The sequence below is a fragment of the Pseudonaja textilis genome, chromosome 16, assembly GCF_049901715.1.
Source record: "Pseudonaja textilis isolate UNSWEBS1 chromosome 16, rPseTex1.2, whole genome shotgun sequence".
Lineage (NCBI taxonomy): Eukaryota > Metazoa > Chordata > Lepidosauria > Squamata > Elapidae > Pseudonaja > Pseudonaja textilis.
The window spans coordinates 8,247,442-8,269,545 of NC_142005.1; the positions used below are offsets into that span (position 1 = coordinate 8,247,442).

General features: G+C 48.6%; 1 protein-coding gene across 2 annotated transcripts in view; it reads right to left on the reverse strand.

The window, feature by feature from the left end:
• Positions 1-11,843: 11,843 nt before the first annotated feature.
• EFNA4 (ephrin A4) overlaps positions 11,844-22,104 on the reverse strand; it is a 42,274-nt gene continuing 32,013 nt past the window's right edge. The window contains exons 6-7 of one of the 2 annotated variants that reach the window (XM_087913926.1): positions 17,077-17,224; positions 11,844-12,357 (exon numbers count right to left, since the gene is read on the reverse strand). The gene's annotated coding sequence lies outside the window, so the exon portion shown is untranslated. The remainder of the gene's footprint in view (positions 12,358-17,076; positions 17,225-22,104) is intronic. The other variant, XM_087913928.1, reaches the window with a different exon arrangement.

Sequence of the window (22,104 nt, forward strand, 5' to 3'; positions counted from 1 at the left end):
CCTGGTTGAAACGAACAGCTATTTCCTCCTAAGATTATATACATCTCTCCTGGGCGTTACGCAAGAGAGAAAGTTAAAAAGCTGCCCTTTATTTTTCTCTCTCCATTTTAATTTATTTATTTTTTTGCTCTGGCCTTGGGTGGAAAGCTTCCCTTGGGGTAACAGAGGGGAGGCAGGGTCTCACTCCCCCACCCACCCGCTTCCCCCAATCCTGGTTTTGCCAGGGTCAGGCGAGGCCTTGATGAAGACAGACAAGTGGCTGATCTCAATTAAACTATTATTATAGGGAGATTTTTGTGTCTATCTTGCCTGGCAAAGATAGCTCCTTATATTGGATTTCCTTCTTTCTTTCTTTGGATCTTTTATCTCCCTTCCTTCCTTCCTTCTTTGGCTATCTTTCTCTACCTTCCTTCCCCATTTTCTTTCTGTGCTAACTTTTTCTTTTTCTCCTTTCCTTCCTTCCTTCTTTCCTTCCTTCTTGTCTATCTTTTTCTCTTTTCCTTCCTTCCTTCTTGGTCTATCTTTCTTTTCCTTCTTTATCTCTTCCTTCCTTTCCTTCCTTCCATCTGTTTTACTTCCTTGTCTATTTCTCTCTCTTTTTCCTTCTTTCCTTCCTTCCTTCCTGTCTATCTCTTTCTCTTTCCCTTCCTTCCTTCTTTGTCTATCTTTCCCTTCATTCCTTCCTTCCCTGTTTTCCTTCCTTGCCATTTCTTCCTCCTTCTTTTCCTTCCTTCCATCCATTTTCCTTCCTTGTCTATTTCTCTCTTTTTCCTTCCTTCCTTCTTGTCTATCTCTTTCTCCTTCCCTTCCTTCCTTTATCTATCTCTTTGTTTTCATTCCTTCCATCCCTGTTTTCCTTCCTTGCCATTTCTTTTCCTTCCTTCCTTCCTTCCTTCCTTCCTTCCTTCCTTCCTTCCTTCCTTCCTTCCTGATCTCTTTCATTTTCTTCCCTTTTCTTCCTTCCATCCATCTGTTTTCCTTCCTTATCTATTTCTCTCTTTTTCCTTCCTTCCTTCCTTCTTTCCTTCCTTCCTTCCTTCCTTCTTGTCTATCTCTTTCTCTTTCCCTTCCTTCCTTCGTTTTCCTCTTTCCTCTTTTCATTCTTCCTCTTCCTCTTTCTTTTCCTTCCTTCCTTCCCTCTTCCTTCCTTGCCATTTCTTTTCCTTCCTTCCTTCCTTCCTTCCTTCCTTCCTTCCTTCCTTCCTTCCTTCCCGATCTCTTTCTTTTGTTTTCTTCCCTTTCCTTCCTTCCATCCATCGGTTTTCCCTTCCTTCCTTCCTTCCTTCCTTCCTTCCTTCCTTCCTTCCTTCCTTCCTTCCTTCCTTCCTTCCTCCCTCCCTCCCTCCCTCCCATTTCATACCTCCCCCCTCCCTGCTCCCCCTCACCCCAGGGGCCGCCCTTCCCCCTTCGGCCACCCCGCTCGCCTGATTGCCTCCAAATCCCTCTTTCTACTCCATGTTTTTCTCCTGAATCCACCGCTGACAACTTGATCCGACCTGCCAAAGGATGAGTAACACAAACTCTGCCAGGCCCCCGCGGGCTCTTTAGCCCCCTTCCCCTCCCCACCCCAGCCCCAGCCCCCTCCCCCCACCTCGCCAGCTTGCGCAATCCGCAATTCGAGAGAGCCACGGCCAGTCCCTAGTTGAGGGCCTTCTACAAGTATGGCGACTGCCAAGTTCAAAGAAAAAAAGAATATAGGAAATTGCACACCCACGTGTGCGTGGTTTTTTTGCATTGTGTGCCTCTGTGTGCCTGTGTGTGTGTGTGTGTGTGTGTGTGTGTGTATGAGTCAACTGGCATTCCTCGTCTTCCCACGTTCCTCCAGTCATCCCCAACTCACACCCGGGTTAGCCCGAACTAGGTACGGCCATTCCCACAACCATTTTCCTTGTCGAAGGTTAAAGGACGGCCCTAAAAAATTGGCTTGATTGATTACGAATCTCATGTCCATCCTGCTTTTAAGCCCAAAGTGGCGTAAGTAAGGGTTTTTTTTTTACCCCTTCCAGGCTGTTTCTTCCCAACAACAACCCTGCGAGGTAGGCCATGGCAAACGTCCCTGTCGCAGGGAGGAGGGACTTAAACCCTGATGCCATGCCAACATTTTCATCTAAACCGGCTTTCCAATCCCGTGTCGCGAGCCCCCACACAACCCAGGGGTCCTCAAACTTGGCCCCTTTAAGACTGGTGGACTAAAACTCCCAGAATCCTCCAGCCAGCATGCTTCAAAATACATGGACTTCAACTCCCAGAATCCTCCAGCCAGCATGCTTCAAAATACATGGACTTCAACTCCCAGAATCCTCCAGCCAGCATGCTTCAAAATAGATGGACTTCAACTCCCAGAATCCTCCAGCCAGCATGCTTCAAAATACATGGACTTCAACTCCCAGAATCCTCCACTCCGCTATATTCTTGGTGGGGGGGTTGAAATCCATAGATCTTAAAGCATGGTGGCTGGAGAATTCTGGGAGTTGAAGTCCACAAGACTTATTCAAGTGGCCAAGTTTGGAGGCCTCTGCTTATAAGATATATGGCGGGCGTCATAAGTACGAGTTAGATGCCGAGCGTCGGAATTTCGATCGCGGGGATGCGGCAACCCTCGTAAGGCTGACAAACGGTCCTTAAGCCCCCCCCCCCCGCCCGGTTGGTGCTGCTGCTGTGTGTCCGGTCACTAAACAAACCATCGCAAGTCGAGGACCCTACCTGTAATGTACCCTGGGGGTGGGGTGTGGCAGGGCAGGCAAGCATCGGGGGTGCAGACATCCCCCTGGAGGGTGTAGAGTCTCCTGCTTGGTTGGGCGAGGGGGTCGGACTAGATGACCTAACCAGATCCCTTCCAACTCTTGTTAATCTGTTAAATGAACCTTTTGTTGGTTTTAAAGGGAACTTTTCGTAAACTTTGTGCCGAAAGAGTTGAGAGGCTTTGCAAGTGAATGACTCAAGTCCTTCAAAAAGTTCCCGGTAACACAAGGGCCCTCCGGGATTTGCAAAATAAACCGACATCAGCTTCTGCGGGGAAAAATACCAAACTATCTTCCCCGAATTAAACGAAAACAACAACAACAACAAGGAAATAAATATGGCTTTTCTGCGTTTCCCCTCATTGCGACATCCAGGTGAAAATTGGATGTGATTCCTTTCATTTTGGGGAAAGAAGTTCACGTTCCGGCCAAAATATCATATAGGCAGTTCTTGACTTACAACCTAAAAAAAATTATGTCGCTAAGCGGGATGGGTGGTTCTGTGAGCTTGGCTCCGTTTTACGGCTTTTCCGGGCTGCGGTTTGTAAGTGAATCACGCCAGTTGTTAAGAGAAGCTGGCTTGCCCCTGGCTTACCATCGACATAAATACGAATCAGCTGCCCAGGGTTCGAATTTTGATCCCACGACCCTTGCAACGGTCGTAAGTGTGAAAAAACATCCGTAAAAAGCCCCTTTTTGCCCCGCCGTTGTAACTTCGAATGGTCGCTAAACGAATGGTGGTAAGTCAAGGGGCGCCTGTATTCAGATCTACCCTATTGGACTGTGGTAACACAACGGCAGAGCCCGCTTCATTTAACAACCGTTGTTTCCTAACTTAACCCTGCAGAGATTCACGTTCATCGCTCCGGCTGTAAAACGGGGCAAACCTCCCTGAACTACCACCTCGCTTAGCGACAGAAATTGGCAGCCACAACGGTGGTCCAGGACTAGCCGCCTTGTGGTTTGGAAGCTGAGGGATGGCGAGGGAAGTGCGGGACGGCACGAAGTTGATCTCGCTGAACGGTCGTGCCACGGCGAGCGCCCATCACCCACCGGTCAGCAGGCAGGCCGAGGGGCCGTCTGCCAAAACCGACGTGACGATGGGCGGACGGCCGGCCGTTCCAGCCGCAAAGGCTTGGCGTCGTTTTCCCTCCCCCTGGCTTCTCCCCAGGGACAAGATTGAAGACCCCCCTCCCTCGTTTCCCGCCCACGGCGCAGCCGTCAGGAACCCTGGCAGGCTCACGGCACAGATAGTGCCGAACGCGAGAACGGGCAGTGCCAGGGAAGGGACGAGTTCTTGGCAGCCGGCCAAACCAAGGCTCTGCGTGTGTGTGTGTGTGTGTGTGTGTGTGTGTTCGTCCATGTGTGCACACGCGCCGTGGAATGGTGAAAGACGGAGCAAGGCAACGGGTGCTACGGTGGTGCTGCTGCTGTTGGGAGGCAGGAAACTGAGAATTGCGCTTTCTGTCTGCCACGGCGTGCCAGTCGCCACCTTCTGCCACACGCTGTCACCCAGAAGGGGGTGGGGTGGGGAAAACCCCGCTCTTCACGCGCCCAGTGGCACAGAAATAACTCCCCCTCTCGTACAGAGGGCGCCTTTGCGAAGACGCAAGCAGGCCTGCGCGACGTGTGCCGATTTCTGCACCGCTGCGGGCAGCCCCCCTGCACCCCAAGGCGGCGGCGGCAGGATGAAGATTGCACGCCGGGGACTCCAGGATAGGCGATCCTCAGTTGAGCGGCCAAAGTTACAACGGCACGAAGTGGCTTATGATGAGGGCTGGGATTCAAATTTTTGAACAACCGGTTCGGTGGGCGTGGCTTAGTTGGTGGGCGTGGCTTAGTTGGTCATGTGATTGGCTGGGCGTGGCCAACTCAATATTACATCGAGGCACGCATCTCCTCGCCTGGCCTCTCGTGACTGTGGGGATGCTGCAACAGTCGTAAGTGTGAAAAACGGTCATAAGTCACTTTTTTCAGGGTCATTGTAACTTGGAATGGTCGCTCCACACAAGCAAAGTACCAGCAAAGGAGTAAACAAAAAACTCCAGAGAACTTCCTGGGATAGGAAGTCTAGTCCTGCCAAGAATGTAATAAGGGTTAACGGAGAGGAAGTTTCCGTAAGCAACACCAGAATGTTTCCTTCCTGCCTTCCTTACAGGATTAGCCCAGGAATTTCTTCTAACAACCGGTTCTCCGAACTACTTATCATGTGAACAACCGGTTCTGGCAAATAGGTGCAAACTGGTAGAATCCCACCCCTGCTTACGATCGTTTTTCACCCTTAGTGACTGTTGCCGCATCCCCTGTGGTCATTATCCTCAAAATGTCTGCCCCACGGGCTCGTATTTATGACAGTCACTGTCTCCCGGGGAGATCACACACGATCCTCCTTTGCGGCCTTCTCACCACTCAAGTCAAGGCAGACAAGAGATTTGCTTCACCTCCCATTGCAACTACGTTCAGGACGGGTTCACTGAAACGACGGTGGGCGGGAAAGCTCGTACGAAGGGGCACGACTCGTTGAAGCCCTGTCTCGCTCAGTGGCGGAGATGGGGGCTCGACGGTGGTCGCTCCGTCAAGGACGGCTTGAAAAAGGGGAAATTGCACGCCGGGGACTTAAGTACGTGGGGGTCTTAAAGATTGTGGAGGTGCCAACGTGGTTCCCCGCTCAGGAAGAAGGATCCTGCGATGCCAGTTTGTTCCAGAGTCTCCTCTGCCACACCAGGTTCTGGACCCCTCTGTGTTCACACACACACACACACACCCCTTTTGCCCACCGATCGGGCACCAACGAGGCCGCCGGGATCTGGCTCACTGCACCGTACGAGGGGGTGGCGGTTTGTTGCTTTTCGGCTCCTCTGACTCATTTCCCTGAGCTGATGGCAGGCGGTTGCGTTCCCACATGCCAGCACCTGGGAGAACGCCAGGCAGAAGGAGGGAGGGAGGGAGGGAGGGGAGAAAGGGGCTTGCCAACCGATGCCAGGCTCGCGATGGAAGCGTGCCCGTCCTTCAAACCCTGCGGTGGAGCAGGAGATCAACGCCCGCCGAAAAATACTTCACCAAGCCGGGCAGTTTTGGCCACGGCCGAGTGGCCAAACTCCTCGTTGCTGAGCACGGTGGCCGTTCGGTGAATTTCGCCCCGTTTTGCCACCGTCTTCGCCACCGTTGTTAAGCGAGGAACGGGCTTGTCCGGCGACCGGTCCGAAGGTGGACAAAGGAGACGGCGTGGCCCCGGAGGGAAGGCCGCGACCGTTGAAAACACGAGCCGGTGGTGCCGAGCGTCTGAATTTTGTTAGCGTGCGACGACCAAGGGCGGGGCACGTAGAAGGAAGGGGGGAGTGGAAGAGGGATATTTCTCCTTTGCAGGTAGAAATTCAACTTATTTAGTGACCGTTCGAAGTTACGACGGCACCCAAAAAGGTGACTTACGGCTGTTTTTCATACTTACGACCGTTGCAACATCCCTGCGGTTACAGGATCCAAATTCAGCCGTTTAGCCACGTATTTACATTTATGACAGATGCAGTGTCCATGTGTGTGTGTGTGTATGTGTGTGTGTGTGTGTGTGTAAGACACACAATCCGTTTTTGCCTCCTTCCAACCCGCCCAGCCCATGGGGAAGCTGGGTTCGCTTAAAACAACCGGGCGATGAACTGCCACAGCGCCTTGCTTAACGACGGCAGCAGGAAAGGTCGCCACCGCAGGGCCCAACTCCCTTCAAAAGAGCCATGGGGTGGAGAGGACACAAGGGGGTGGGGGTAGGACGTGGCATTGCGGGCTATGGCACCTCACTTAAGGACGGGGGGTAAAAAAAAGGAGCAAATTTCACTGAACGACCGTCTCGGAAATTCCGGGCTCCATTCTGGTCGTTAAGTTGAGGACTCTCCATATGAAATTTCTCCTGGGGTGTGTGTGTGTCTTAGGGGGTGCAGGTTTGCAAGCGGGGAAGGGGGAGACCTGGTATGATAGATAGATAGATAGATAGATAGATAGATAGATAGATAGATACGGAAAGAAAGAAAGAAAGAAAGAAAGAAAGAAAGAAAGAAAGAAAGAAAGAAAGAAAGAAAGAAAGAAAGAAAGAAAGAAAGAAAGAAAGAAAGAAAGAGAAGATAGTTATATAGAGGATGGATAGATAGATAGATAGAGGCTGGGTGGATAAATAGATAAGATAGATAGAAAAGATAGATATATAGAGGATGGATGGATAGATAGATAGATAAGATAGAAGATATATATAGAGGATGGATGGACGGATGGATAGATAGATAAGATAGAAAAGATAGATAGAAAAGAGATATATAGAAGATGGATAGATAAATAGATAAGATAGAAAAGAGACATATGGAGGATGGATAGATTGATAGATAGATAGATAGATAGATAGATAGATAGATAGATAGATAGATAGATAGTTATATAGAGGATGGACAGATAAATAGATATAGATTAGATAGATAGATAGATAGATAGATAGATAGATAGATAGATAGATAGATAGATAGATAAGATAGTTATATAGAGGATGGACAGATAAATAGATAGATATAGATTAGATAGATGATAGATAGATAGATAGATAGATAGATAGATAGATAGATAGATAGATAGATAGATATTTCCCCCCCTTCCTCCCAGCCTGCTTAATATTTAACCATGGCTTCCTGTGACAGTTCCTCCTATAAGTGCATAGACAGTGTTCAATAAATCATGGCTGGGATGGGGGGGGAGGCGGGGGGGCCCCTCTGCAGCTGGAGGGAGCCGTGGTGGAGTAGGGCGTGATAATGCAGCTTGTTCAAGCGGAGGGGGATATATTATTCATTAAATAAATAAACATACAGTGGGCGTCAGAAGACACAGGAGGGAGCATCGCACCATGGGGAGGGGCGCGGGGGGGGGGGAGGGCTTGGGGAGGGAAGGGGAGGGGGCCCGCAGAAGCCTTTGGCACAAGCAGGCCTGGGCAATCCCTTTTTTTTCCCCCTCTGTCTCTCTCTTTCTCCTTTCTTTTTCTTTCTTTCTTTCTTTCTTTCTTTCTTTCTCTCTTTCTGCATCTCTCTTTCTCTCACTCTGTTTCTGTCTCTTTCTCCATCTCTTTCTTTCTCTCTTTCTCTTTCTCTCTCTTTCTCCTGTCTCTTTTTCTCCCTTTCTCCTTCTTTCTTTCTCTCTCTCTCATCTTTTTCTCTCTCTTCCTCCATCTCTTTCTCTCTCTCTTTCTTTCTTCACTCTTTTTCTCTCTCCTCTCTCTTTCTCCATCTTTCTTTCTCTCTTTCTCCATCTCTTTCTTTCTCTCTCTCTCTCTCTCTCTCTCTCTTTTTTCTCTCTCCTCTCTCTTCCTCCATCTCTTTCTTTCTCTCCTTCTCTCCCTCCCTCCTTCTCTCTCCCTAGGTAGATAGGTTTCTTCGCTCCCACCCGGGCAACACGGAAGAGTCAATCAAATAATTTCACTTTTATTTCCCCCAGGGGTTCCCCCCACCCACCCACGGTTTTATTTCTGGTTTCCCCGCCCCTCATTCTTTTTTTTAAAATTTTATTTTTATTTTAAACTACCCCGGCCTGCTTTCATGAAAATTGGATGAGGCCTTTCGGTTCGTCGGCTTCGTTCAGCGTCTGGCTGATACGACGTTTTACCGCGCTCCGTCGAGACATTTCCGCCCCCCCCAGAGATCCCCGGGAAAGCTGGCTTTAAGATCTGGATCCCGTCTCGTGTGCGCGCGCGCGCGTGTGTATGTCTGTGTGTAAATCTGGTTTAAAGCTTGCAACAGGCTGGGTGGTTCTTGGTTTATGATTCAACGCTCGGTATTCTTTTTACCGTTTCAAACAACCTCCGCGTTGCTAGTCCTCAACGTTCGCCGAGGGACCGAAGTTCAAACGGCACTGGGGAAAAAAACAACCCAAAACAAAACCATCCCGGGATTGTGTTTCACACTTGCGACCGGTCCCCGCGGTCACGGGATCAAACCGGCAACTGGCTCGTATTTACGACCGGTCCCGTACGTGTGTGTGTGTGTGTGTGTGTGTGTGTGTGTGTGAATTTCCCCTTTTGCGACCTTCTGGACGTGCCGAGGACATCGAGAAAGATGGATTCGCTTAACGGCTGCCAGCGATTCGCTTAACGGCGGTGGCAAGCTAGGCCCTCCAAAGGAGATAAAGATAGCCAACGTTTCGCGCAGCCGTTTTGGGCTCCCTCGTGGGGGGGGGGTCGTAAGACGAGGAATGGGGGAAGCCCAACACGCTTCACTTAACGGCTGCAGAGGTTCACTTAGCAATGGTCGTAAAACGGGGCAAAGCCATCTTGCTCAGCCACAGAAATGTTGGGCTCGTTTGCAGTCGTATATCAAGGACTAGCTAAAAAACTAAGAATCAGTTGGGAAGAAAACGGGAGTATGGAATGGAGACGGTCCAGAAAGGGGCCCCTCCGAGCGGCTGGCAGCTTGAAGCATCCTCAAGAGTTAAACAGAGAACCATCAGAGTTGGAAGGGGACCTTGTAGGTCATCTAGTCCAACCCCCCCTGCCCAAGCGGGAGACGCCACACCATTCCTGGTGCAGTAGGGTCCTGGTTCCTCTCCATCCTCACTTAAAAGTCCCTCGTTTCCTTCAACTGAAGGGTCACTTTTAGCCGATAGTTGTGTCGCTTCACGCTTGGGCATGGGCGGACTTCAACTCCCAGAATCCCCCAGCCTGCAGGGGGTGGGGTGGGGTGGGGGGGTTTTCTTTGGTTGCATTCTGGGAGTTGAAGTCCTCCCGTTGTTAAGCGGGAGCAAAACTGGTCTATATTATTCGAGGCTGGCCTAGAGGAAGGGGAGGGGCGGGCCAGGAAATGGCGAACTCTCTGCGCCCCCTCCCCAATTTCCTGACTGGGGGGGGGACACACACACACACACACACACACACACACACACACACAGGATTAGCAAATGGTGTGTGTATGTGTGTGGGGGGGTTTCTCTCCAATTTGGATTTCAATAGCATCTCCATTTCAGTGGCCAGTTGGGTTATTTCCTATTCTGCCAGCGTTTCCTCTTTCTTTTTGGACACCTTGTGCCCCCAGCTGGCCAGAGCCACCTCTATGGGGCCCCGTGTGTGTGTGTGTGTGTGTGTGTGTGTGTGTGTGTGTGTGTGTTGAGGGTTTGCATGGGAATGCAGTGCAAGGCAGCACAATCCAACACAACTCGCTCCCATCCACCAAGTCTTTTTCTTCCTTCTTTCCTCGGCTTCCTTTTTCCTCCCTCCCTTTCTTTCCTCCTCCTCCCTTCCTCCCATCGCTTTTCCTTCCTTCCCTCCCTTTCTTTCCTTCCCCTCTTCCTTCCTTCCTTCCTTCCTTTCCTCCCTCCCTCTCTTTCCCCTTTCCCCATTACTTTCTTCCTGCCTGCCTTCTCATTTTTCTTCCTTCCTTCCTTTCCCACTCATTTTCCCATTCCCCTCCTTCTCCCTTTCTTCCCTCTCTTCCTCCCTCCCAGTTTCCCCTCCCCTCTGCTTTCTTCCTGTCTCTCTTCCTTCTCATTTTACTCCCTCTCTCCCTTCTGCTCCACCCTTCCGTCCTTCCTTTCCTCCCCTCCCTCTCACTGGCTTTTCCTTCCTTCCTTCCTTCCTTCCTTCCTTCCTTCCTTCCTTCCTTCCTTCCTTCCTTCCTTCCTTCCTTCCTTCCTTCCTTTCTCCTTCCCTTCTGCTCCTTCTTTCTTTCCCTCTCATTGGCTTTTCCTTCCCTCCCTCCTTCCTCCCTCCCTCCTTCCTTCCTCCCCTCCCTCCTCCCTCCTTCCTTCCTCCTTCCTTCTGTCCATCCTTCCTTCCCTCCCTTCTTCCCTCCCTTCCTCCTTCCCTCCTTCCTCCCTCCCTCCCTCCCTCCTTCCTTCCCTCCCTCCTTCCTTTTCTCCCTTCTTCCCTCCTTCCTTCCTTCCTCCCCTCCCTCCTTCCTCCTTCCTTCTTCCTTCCTTCTGTCCATCCTTCCTTCCCTCCCTTCCTCCTTCCCTCCCTCCTTCCTTTCTTGCTTCCTCCTTCCTTCCTTCCCTCCCTCCTTCCTTTCTCCCTTCTTCCTTCCTTCTGTCCATCCTTCCTTCCCTCCCTTCTTCCCTCCCTCCCTTCCTTCCTTCCTTCCTTCCCTCCTTCTTTCCCTTCCTTTTCCTTCTTCCTCCCCCTCCCTCCCTCCCTCCCTTCCTTCCCTCCTTCTTTCCTTCCTTTTCCTTCTTCCTCCCTCCCTCCCTCCCTCCCTCCCTTCCTTCCTTCCTTCCTCCTTCTTTCCTTTCCTTTCCCTTCTTCCTCCCTCCCTCCCTCCTCCCACCCCTCTCAACAGGGACCGCTTCCCCTTCCCAATGGCCCTCAGCCACTCAAAGGGGGCTTGGCCGTGCTGCCTGCTCCCCCCGCCCCGCTCCCCCCCAACCTCCAGGCTTGACCCCTTGCAAGGCAGCTGCTCCGTCCATCATGGATCCAAACCAGCAGCCAGCAACCAGCATCCAAGGACATGCCAAGCCAAGTGTGAAGAGAGATGGAGAAGGAAAGCCGGGGGAAACTCGCTGGCTCTGCAGGAGCGAGCTGGCCAGACAGCTGACGCAACGGCCGGCCAACACCCTCCTCCTCCTCCTCCTCCTCCTCCTCCTCTTCCTCTTTGGGAGCCGCTGAGCCGCAAATCCAGGCGGCAGAAATTCCAAATTAAAACCCCCAATTCCATGCTGGAAAAAAAAAAGTCTCACCCGCTTTGGGATGCAAACCTGCTTGGGATAAAAAGCAGGTTTAATAATTCCCTCCCCACCCCTACCCCGTGCAAGCAGTCCTCATTTAATGACCTAAGTTACAACCGTGCCTGATAAAAGTGACTTAACAACCGGTTTTTCACACTTACGACCCTTGCGGCCATCCTTACAGTCACGCGATTTGCATTCAGATGATTTGACAATGGACTCGCACTTACGACAGCGGCAGGGCCTCCCCGCCCCGCCGCCTCCCGGAGACACCCGCCCTTTCGCGACCTTCTGACCATTGGGGGGGTAGGTGGGAGAAAGCCCGATTCACTTAATGACCGTGTTCCTGCTGTGGTGGGGGAAGCAGGATTCGCTTCGACGCCCGGCGTAGAAACAGTTGCAAAAAAACGGCGACGCGATTCGATTTTTGGCGCGGCTTTACGTCGGAAATGCCGGTTCTAATTGTCGTCGTAAGTCAAAGACGACCTAGAACCTGACATAATACACACACACAGAGAGAGACGTGCTAAAATTTAATCCGCGGGTCGAGACGCCGACTCGAAGATTTGCAGAGCGAAGGAAAGAAAAAATAATTAAAAAAAAAAAAAACGCCGGAAAGGCTAACATTGAAAACCATCGTTCATTTATTTTATTTTTTTCATTTCTTTGAATCGACCGTTTCGTTCCTTTCTTCTTCTCCTTTTTCTGCACGTCTTTTTTGTGCGTTGTCGCCTTTTTTGCGGGGTGGGTGGGTTGCTTTTTAATTAGCTGCCCGTGGAGGCATCCCCGTCTTACCGTACGGTTGCGTTTTATTTCTTTTTATTTCTTTTTTTTTTAATTCTCTCTCTTTTTTTTTCCTCCCCTTTTGTTCTTTTCTGCTTTTGGGCTTTTTTTTGTGTTTTTTTTTTTTTCAATTAGCTCCGACAGCTTTCTCTTTCAAAAACTGCACAATGAAACAAATCAAGGCTGGTTGCAGATGGGCGTAAGAGCGACAGTTTCCTTGAAATGCCACCCAATTTATAAAGTTTTTAGAAAGTCACACAAAGGCACGGGGAGAGAGGGGGGTGGAAAAACGCACACACACACACACAACCCCCACCCCCCCAGGTTTGTGATGGAAAGAGGCTTGGAAAGCGTGACCGGTTTAAAGGCCTGGCTGGCGATGGAAGAAAAAGAAAACTGACCTCTAAACAAACTATGGTTAAAAATAAGCCAGGATGAGGTGGAGGTGCGAATGGGCAGGAGCTGGATCAACCCTCCATCAGTCCCGTATTCTATATTTTATCCGATCAGGACTGGAGGCTTTGAAGAAGACCCTGGACAGCCAGTTGTCTGAAATGGGATTAGGGTCTCTTGCCTGAGAAGGGGGTTGGACTAGATGACCTCCCAGCTCCCTTCCAACGGTTTTATTTTGTTATCCTTCCTTCCTTCCTTCCTTCCTTCCTTCCCTTCCTTCTTTCCTTTCCTTCCTTCCTTCCTTCCTTCCTGCCCTTCCTTCCTTCCTTCCTTCCCTTCCTTCTTTCCTTTCCTTCCTTCCTTCCCTTCCTTCTTTCCTTTCCTTCCTTCCTGACCTTCCTTCCTTCCTTCCTTTCCTTCCTTCCTTCTTTCCTTCCTTCCTTCCTTCCCTTCCTTCTTTCCTTTCCTTCCTTCCTTCCTTCCTTCTTTCCTTTCCTTCCTTCCTGCCCTTCCTTCCTTCCTTCCTTCCTTTCCTTCCTTCCTTCTTTCCTTCCTTCCTTCCTTTCCTTCCTTCCTTCCCTTCCTTCTTTCCTTTCCTTCCTTCCTTCCCTTCCTTCTTTCCTTTCCTTCCTTCCTGCCCTTCCTTCCTTCCTTCTTCCTTCTTTCCTTCCTTCCTTCCTTCCCTTCCTTCTTTCCTTTCCTTCCTTCCCTTCCTTCCTTTCCTTCCTTTCCTTCCTTCCTTCCTTCCTTCCTTCCTTCTTTCCTTTCCTTCCTTCCTTCCTTCCTTCTTTCCTTTCCTTCCTTCCTTCCTTCCTTCCTTCCTTCCTTCCTTCCTTCCTTCCTTCCTTCCTTCCTTTCCTTCCTTCCTTCTTTCCTTTCTTTCTTTCCTTCCTGCCCTTCCTTCCTTCCTTCCTTCCTTCCTTCCTTCCTTCCTTCCTTCCTTCCCTTCCTTCCTTCCTTCCCTTTCTTCCTTCCTTCCTTCCATCCATCCATCCCATTTTCCTCCCATCCTCCCTTCCTCATCACTGGAGGTTTTCGAAGGACGGATTGGCCAACCACTTGTCTGAAACACACGACAGAATCTCCTGCTTCAGCAGGGGGGGTGGACTAGAAGACCTCAACACTCCCTTCCAGCTCTCTCCTGATCGGCCGATCGACTCTACCCAAGAGAAGCCTTCCTCCCTAAGACCCCCCCCCCCGTTCTCCATCTCCCACCTCCGAGATACAACCAGGTCTCCATACTCCACGCCCGTCTGCCTCCTTTGCAAACGAACCCCACCCCCACCCCAAAAATCCCCCAATAATATTTGTCTGCCTTTTGGCCTCTTCTTCGCTTATCACCGCATTCTGCATCCAGGACCTTGGGCGCCTGGTTCAGTCGTCCGTCCCCCACCCCCCCCCCCCCCCCCCCATCTCCTGCCACCCAGCAATTCTAGCATCCTTCGGGCTCGGGGAGTCGGGGTGGGGGGATCAGGAATGGTGGGTGGGTTGTGGAGGGCGCGGCCCGGTGCCTTCCTTTGGCAGCCAGTGGCGCCGAGGAAGAAAATGAGGCCATAAATAACGAGGCGCTCCGAGGAGGGGCACGGCGGTGGGTAGCGGGGGGAGAAAGAGGAGGAGAAGAGCCGAACTAAGGGGGCATACTCTACCGTAATGGTGAAATATGGCTCCGCTGGGTGTAAGGCTGCGCCTAGCACGCACAAGGGAAGGAAGGAAGGAAGGAAAAAAAAATCCCACTCCTCCTTTGCTGCATTGGACGGAGAGCCGAGATGGGGATGCAGTAATAAGAGGGAAAAAGGTTGAAGGATGTGGAGGCCCGGATAAATTTCTCCCACCTCCAAGGACGTCGCTTCCCCCACTCCCAAAAATCTGCAATTGTCCCCTATAATAATGAGGTTTTATATTGGGGGGTGGGTGGGGAGGTTGATTTAGTCAAGAGCGGCCCTTTTGGGATGCCAATTTTTGGGGTACGGGAACTATACAGGTCTAGACGGGATTTACGGCCGCCATGGAGCACCGGGAATTTGTATGGCTAAGGGAAAGCTTTGGTTAAATTTGTAGGACTTTCTTTTGTCTCTTTCTCTCTCTCTCTCTCGGCTGCGGTGAGGTGAATCCCTTGCGGTGGTGCAGGTGATGCTAAGCCGGCAGGAAGAGCCAACACCCAAGAAGGTACCACTCTCAAGATAAGATAAGAGAGGCATTAAGGGCACCGTCGTGCCTACCGTCCCCTGTCCTCTTGTCCCCAGTTACGAGTTCCTATCGCTTGCATTTAAGCTTATGTTTGTTCTTGTTTCATTTGTATTGTAAGCTTTTGTCAAATTAAAAATAAAATAAAATAAATAATAATAAAATAAAATAAATAATAATAAAATAAAATAAAATAATAAAATAAAATAATAAAATAAAATAAAATAATAATAAAATAAAATAAAATAATAAAATAAAATAAAATAATAAAATAAAATAATAAAGTAAAATAAAATAAAATAATAAAATAAAATAATAAAATAATAAAATAAAATAAATAATAAAATAAAATAAATAATAAAATAAAATAAAATAAAAAATACAATAAATAAAATAAAATAATAAATACAATAACATAAAATAAAAATACAATAAAATAAAAAATACAATACAATAAAATAAAATAATAAAAGGTCCCTCCTTCCTCCCTTCCTCCTTTCTCTCCTTCCTAGAGCTCCCAGTCTCCTAGCGATTACCCCAAAGCCACCCAGACAGCTTTCATTCCTAAGGCGCAACTCGAACTCGACGTCTCCTGGTGATTGGCCCAAAGCCACCCAGGTGGCTTTCTAACCAAAGGTGGGACTAGAACTCCCGGGCGCCTGGTTTCTGGGCGGCCACCTTAACCACTACGCCAAACCGGGTGTCCTCCTGTATCCCACCCTGGACGCATCCCCCTGCCTTCCAATATACAGCATCGTGTTCTTAGGTTGCCGGTGGGGGGGGGGGATAGGTCCCCAAAACGCAGCCTATGGGATGGGGCACCACAAGGAACACCTACCTGTTATCACCTGAAGGAAGGATTGGGAGGTGTGTGAAGAACCCACCCCGAAACCCCCCAATTTCTGCCAAACGGTGAGAGTTAAGCTTGATCAACCAGGACTGGTGTGTTTGAGGTCAGTTTAATCGCCCCGTTAATGTACAAAACAGCGTTTTTGATCAGCCCTGCCCCGACTCCGACAGCTGATATATATATTACTTTTCAAATGAATCTTAAATAAGTCGGTTCAGGGCAGGAGAGTCACCTGTGTTGGAGGCCTCTGCCCTGATCTTAAATTAAGAAATCAATGATGGGCACCAGCCAGATGCTTTGGCAGTCCAAGAAAACAAGCCGGCATGCCACAAACGGTCAATCGTGGCCAGATAAGGCTATTCCAAAGCCAGGGTTAATATTACAGGGGGTCCTTGACTTACGAACGCAACTGGGGGCGGGTTTTCCATTGAAAAGCAAGGCAGCTGTTAAGTCAGTTGCCTCCGAATGGTTGTTGTTGGTGGGTGGGTGGGTGGTTTTTTTGAGGGGGGCAAATCACTGAAGTTGTTCAGTGAAACCCGCGACCGTTAAGTGAAACTGTGGTTTTGTGGTCAGGAAACTGGGCGGGAAGTTGTCCGTGGCAATCATCAGATGGGGGAAAGGGAGGGAGGGAGGAAAGAAAAAGGGAAGGAAGGAGAGGGAGGAAGGAGGGAAGGAAAGAGATGGTGGGATGGAGGAAAGAAAAGGGAAGGAAGGAGGGAAGGAAGGAGGGAAGGAAAGAGATGGTGGGAGGTTGGAAAGAAGCGGGAAGAAAGGAAGGGAGGGAGTAAGGAAGGAAGGAAGGAAGGAGGGAGGGGGGAAGGAAGGAAGGAGAGGAAGGAAGGAAGGAGGGAGGGGGGAAGGAAGGAAGGAGAGGAAGGAAGGAAGGACGGAAGGAGGGAAGGAGAAGAAAAGAAGGAGAGGAAGGAAGGAAGGATGGAAGGAGGGAAGGAGAAGGGAGGAAGGAAGGAGAGGGAGGGAGGAAGGAAGGAGAGGAAGGGAAGGAAGGATGGAAGGAGGGGGAAGGAGAAGGAAAGGAGAGGAAGGAAGGACGGAAGGAGGGAAGGAGAAGGAAGGAAGGAAGGAGAGGGAGGGAGGAAGGAAGGAAAGGGAAGGAAGAAGGGAGGGAGGGGGAAAGGAGGAAGGAAGGAGAGGAAGGACAGAAGGAGGGAAGGAGAGGGAAGGAAGGAAGGAGAGGAAGGAAGGAAGGAGAGGAAGGAAGGAAGGAGCCTTTAAAAATTCTCATTCAGGTAGCATAGTTTAACCTTTCAATTCCCATTTCATACCCCTTTTCTACAAGAGGCACCTGTAACTACCAAGATGAGATTCCTAGAGAGCACTTTTTGTAGCACCATTACTCTCTAGGCTCCCATCTCTGTATCCACATGACCCAAGTTTCTAACTCAGCCGAAATTCCCAAATCGGTACAATCTCTGGAACTATATGTGGACTTACCGCTCGACCTGATCCGACGTTCAGTTTTCCAACTTTCACATTTTTTTTCCTCGGGTCAAAACTGACCAAGAAATTCCACTTCAGACAAATTCTGGCAGTTTTTTTTTTTTTTCCATTTCTAGAATCTTTGCTTTCTGGGTTGATTTTCCTTAAAAAAATAAAGAAAGAAATATAAAGAAAATGGGATTTGCAATAGTCCGTTTGGTTCCGGATTCCCCCCTCAAACAGCTGAACGGAGTTTGGATATGGCAAAGAACCAGCAAGCTGGCATTTAAAAACGCCCCCCTCCCCCCCCCAAATTTCTCAGAGCTCTGGTGGCAAAGCCAGGAAAATACTAACCTTGGCTAAGACTAACCAAGATTATCATCCTGCACAGATGCTGTTTCTAGCTCTTTCCTCGATGCTTTGAATATTTTTTTGAGGGGGGGGGGGAGGAATGAAGCACAGAATAAGAAATAGGGGAGGTGGAGAAGCGGGAAAGGATGGAGGGATGGGAAAAAAGGGAAAAAGGAAAAAAGTATCTCTTGCTTACTTTATTAATTCTACCTTCCTCTCTCTTTCTTTCTTTTTCTTTTTTCTTTCTTTCTTTCTTTCTTTTTCTTTCTTTCTCTCTCTCTCTCTCTTTTTTCTTTTTCTTTTTCTTTCTTTCTTTCTCTCTCTTTCTTTTTCTTTCTCTTTCTTTCTTTCTTTCTTTCTTTCTTTCTTTCTTTCTTTCTTTCTCTCTCTCTTTCTTTCTTTCTCTTTTCTCTTTCTCTTTTTCTCTCTTTCTCTCTCTTTCTGTCTTTTTCTCTCTCTCTCTCCCCCAGTCTCTTTCTTTCTTTCTCTCTTTCTCTTTCTCTCTCTTTCTCTTTCTTTCTCACTCTCTCTCACCCCCTCCCAATTATACATACAGGTTAGTCCTTGCCTTACCACAATTCATTTCATGACCGTTCAAAGTTACAACAGCCCTGAAAAAAAGGGACTCAGGACCGTTTTTCACACTGGGGACCTTTTGATCACGTGATCGAAATCCAGGCGCTTGGCAACCGATCCGCATTTATGACGTGGGGGTGGGGGGGGAAATCGCATCATTCCTCCTTTGGTGACCTTCTAATCACCAAAGTCAAAGGGTTGGGGTGGGGGAAGAGGTAAGCCCGATTCGCTTAACGGCTGTACGACTAACTTCCCTACGGCACTGCTCCCCTTAACGACGGAGGCCCGAAAGGTTGTACAACGGGGCGAAAAAACAAATGCCTACAAATGGTCGTATGTGGAGGACGAACTATCACTTTGAAGGAGTGTCCAGGGTGAGGATGCACGCGCGCGCGCGTGTGTGTCTGTTAAGAACCGACCCCCCCCACCAAAAAAATCCTTTTAAATGGGAGGATCTGGGTTGACTTGGGAGGAAATGCACCCCCAGACTCAATTTAGAGAGAGAGAGTCAGTCCATACATTAGCACGTCAGCGTTTATGGGTGGGTGGGTTTGCTGGGGGCAGGAGATCCATCAAGGCATTGCTGACCTGGACCCTATGGGGGCTGTGAATCTGTCGTGGTGGTGTGCCCAACCCCTGCCCCCCCCAACCCCACTGCTCCCCTTTAAATTATTCACACCATCGATCGCTCTTCTTGCTACTCCAGCGTCTGCCTTCCACTTGTAGGGCTGGTGCAAAGAAGGGGGGGGCAGCTTTTGTAGGGGGGGGGGAGGCAGAAGTGGTGGCGGAGAATTGCAAGGGGGATACGATCAGCCCCAAGTGCTTGTAAATGTGTATATATATATATATATATATATTTAAAGTTATTTAACAGCCTCTGCGGCTGAGCTTCGTTTTAAGGCAGAAGCCAGAGAGAGAGAGAGAGAGAGAGAGGAAGGGGGAAAAAGGGGGGGGGGGGGGAGGCTGGACTACAACGCCTATCAGCCCCAGCCGGTGTAGCCATGGAAAGGGTGATGATGGCTTTGGGTTAAGTTCCAGTGTTAAAGCTCCACTCAAAAGTCTGGGATCCCTCCCTGCACACCTGAAAAGGTAGGCAGGTGAGCCTAGGGATGATGGGAGTTGTAGTCCGACAGACTAGCCTGCTTTAAGATGGGTGGACTTCCACTCCCAGAATCCTCTAATCTGCGAGCTTGAAGAAGGATGGATTTCAGTTCCCAGAATCCCCCAGCCAGCTTGATTTAAGAGGAATGGACTCCCAGAATCCCCAAGCCTGCATGATTTTAAGACGGGAGGACTTCAACTCCCAGAATCCCCCCAGCCTGCATGATTTTAAGATGGGCGGACTTCAACTCCCAGAATCCCCCCAGCCTGCATGATTTTAAGATGGGCGGACTTCAACTCCCAGAATCCCCCCAGCCTGCATGATTTTAAGATGGGCGGACTTCAACTCCCAGAATCCGCCCAGCCTGCATGATTTTAAGATGGGCGGACTTCAACTCCCAGAATCCCCCCCCCAGCCACTGCAGAGAATTCTGGGAATTAAAATCCACAGCGTGGAGAGACAACTGTGAGCCAATTCGGCGGCGTGCAAAAAATCCATTTCTCCATCGTTGGAAAATCCACAGATAGCAAGTGGATTTAACCAAAGCCCAACCTGAATGAGACCTCCTGTCATCCGTCTCAATTTCCCACCCAATTGGGAGGAGAGAGAGAGAGAAGCTACTGTTTGTTTTAATTGCAGATTTAATTAGAATTATTTGGAGGGTTAGTTTCAGGAGAGCTATTGTGGGGGTGGGGGAGCTTTCCCACCCTCTCTTATTTTCTTCCCCTTCTTTGAACTAAAATATAAATAAACAGCCAGCCTGGCACCTACCCAGCCCCCATCTTCCCACCCTATATCCTTCCCAGCAATTCTCAACATTTAAAGGGCCGTTTGTTCCTCGGGGAGACACAATTGAGGGTGATTTACACCCTCTTGACAAAAGTTTGAAGTCTTTTGGGAAAAAAAAAAAACTTTTGAGCCCCGATTAACCGTGGCCTGGAGGCCTGGAGGTTGACTTGACTCCAGAATATCTGATTAGAACCCAGATCGTAATTATAATGATAATTATCGTTTAAGGAATTCTCTTTTGCATCACCAAGAATCCTTCTCTTCTTGGTGGAATACCCCTTTGAACCCAAGGACTTGAATTACAAAGTGTTGGGTTGGTTTTTTGTTGTTGTTTTTTTGACTTCTTGCAAAAATCTTAAGAGGGGTATATCTCTGCTCTCCACTTTGCTAACTACCATTTTTCAAATTTGCCAATTGCTGACCGGTTAAAAGGAAACCAATACGTTCCCTGAGCCAAATAAAGAAATAGGACTGAAATGAGAATTTCCTGTCATTCCAAGTGGCGTCTGTAGACCGGCTGTTGATTTACGAAGGGGTCGAAGGCCAATTTGCAAACCTAGATTGGTCAAGAATGAAATCTTCCTCAATTTTTGGCAACACTTTAAAAGAGGTGTGGACTTCCAACTCCCAGAATTCCCCCTACCCAGCCCCCCCCAAGCCCGGCTGGGGAATTCTGGGAGTTGAAGTCCACCACCTTTTAAAATTTAGCCACAGCTTAATTAGCAATGTTGACATTGTGATAGCAACATCCAAACACATCATTGGGGGGGTGGACATTTTTAAATCTCTGTTGAATCTAATAAGAAATGTGGGCTCGTATTAGGTATGCTTTAGTGAGTTGCTTTGTGTTTGTATAACTATTCGCTGTTATTGCATTTCACAAATGTATCCATCCATCACAGACTGCAAATTAAAAGGAAAAACAAAAACCCTGATTTTTTAGCACAGATAATTTAAGAAGCGTCTTTCTTCTCCTTCCTTCTCCATTTTTCTTTTCTCTTTTTTTCCCCCAATAATTGCAAATGCTCTCAAAGCCTCCTTTGCAAACTGAATGCTTTCCCCAAATGAAATGAGATCTTTTAATTTTTTTCTTTCCCCGAATCAGCTCAAATTCCTTACCAAACAGCCAGGTTTGCTTTTATTCTAAATCGCTGGTTTATAGAGGGGGGGCGAAAAAAAGAGAAAGAAAAACAAAATTAAAAAAGAAAAAGACATTAGCACTGGGGAAATGTAATTATGTAATGTAATATAGCTAAGTCCTCACCAGAAATCCTCAGATTCTTCCAATTAACGCAAGGTTTCCAGATGGTTGTAGAAAAATACGTTTTTGTTTTGTCATAGCTCCAACCCAGATTATGGGAATAATACAGGTAATTCTCAATTTACAACGGTCTGTTTAGTGAACGAAGTTACGATGGCACTGAAAAAAAAGAGACTTTATGACGTGTTTTTCATACTTACAACCGTTGTGGCATCTCCACAGTCCCCCATGATCAAAATTCAGACGCTTGGCAACTGACTAGTACTTACGACAGTTGCAGTGTACCCTCTAAACGCTAAAAAATTTAACACTGAAACAGGACAGGAGAATCTTATCCCTGTCTGATGTTTGAAAGAGCGTGGAACTTTAAAAAAAAGCCAAATTTAATTTAATTTAATTTAATTCCTGCTCTTTTGCAAACTGTCTCTCTCTCTCTCGTGGTTGCTTTTTAAATTGATTGATTGATTGATTGATTGATTGTAAACTTACCTATCTCATCCCCTGCCCTGGGGTTAAAAGTCCTTTGAAGATAGTCCCCCCCCACCTCAGGCTGTTTTTTTTTTCCCATTTTCATTTTGCACCAATGTCAGAAAAGTTAAGGCAATATCCCAAGGTTAACCAGGCTGGGCTGCTGGGATGGCAAGTCAGAGAAGAATTAGGAAATTTACAAGGGGGAAAAAAAAGGAAAGAATGCATTTGCAGGATAAAACCAGTACAGTGGATGGGAAATATTGCAATTCTTATTTTAACCGATCGAGATAAAATCCCCCCTCCCGCCCCCCCAAGGAAAGATTGCTGCATAAAACAGGTAATTTTATTGCAACCAGTTCCTGGGAATAAGCCCCCCACAAAATTCAGAAGGGTGTCTTCAGATGTTATCATTCAGGGGCCTTAAACCTCAGCATTCCTGGCTGAGCGCATGAAAGTAACCCAGAGCAGCTGTGGCTGTATTTATTTAAACCTG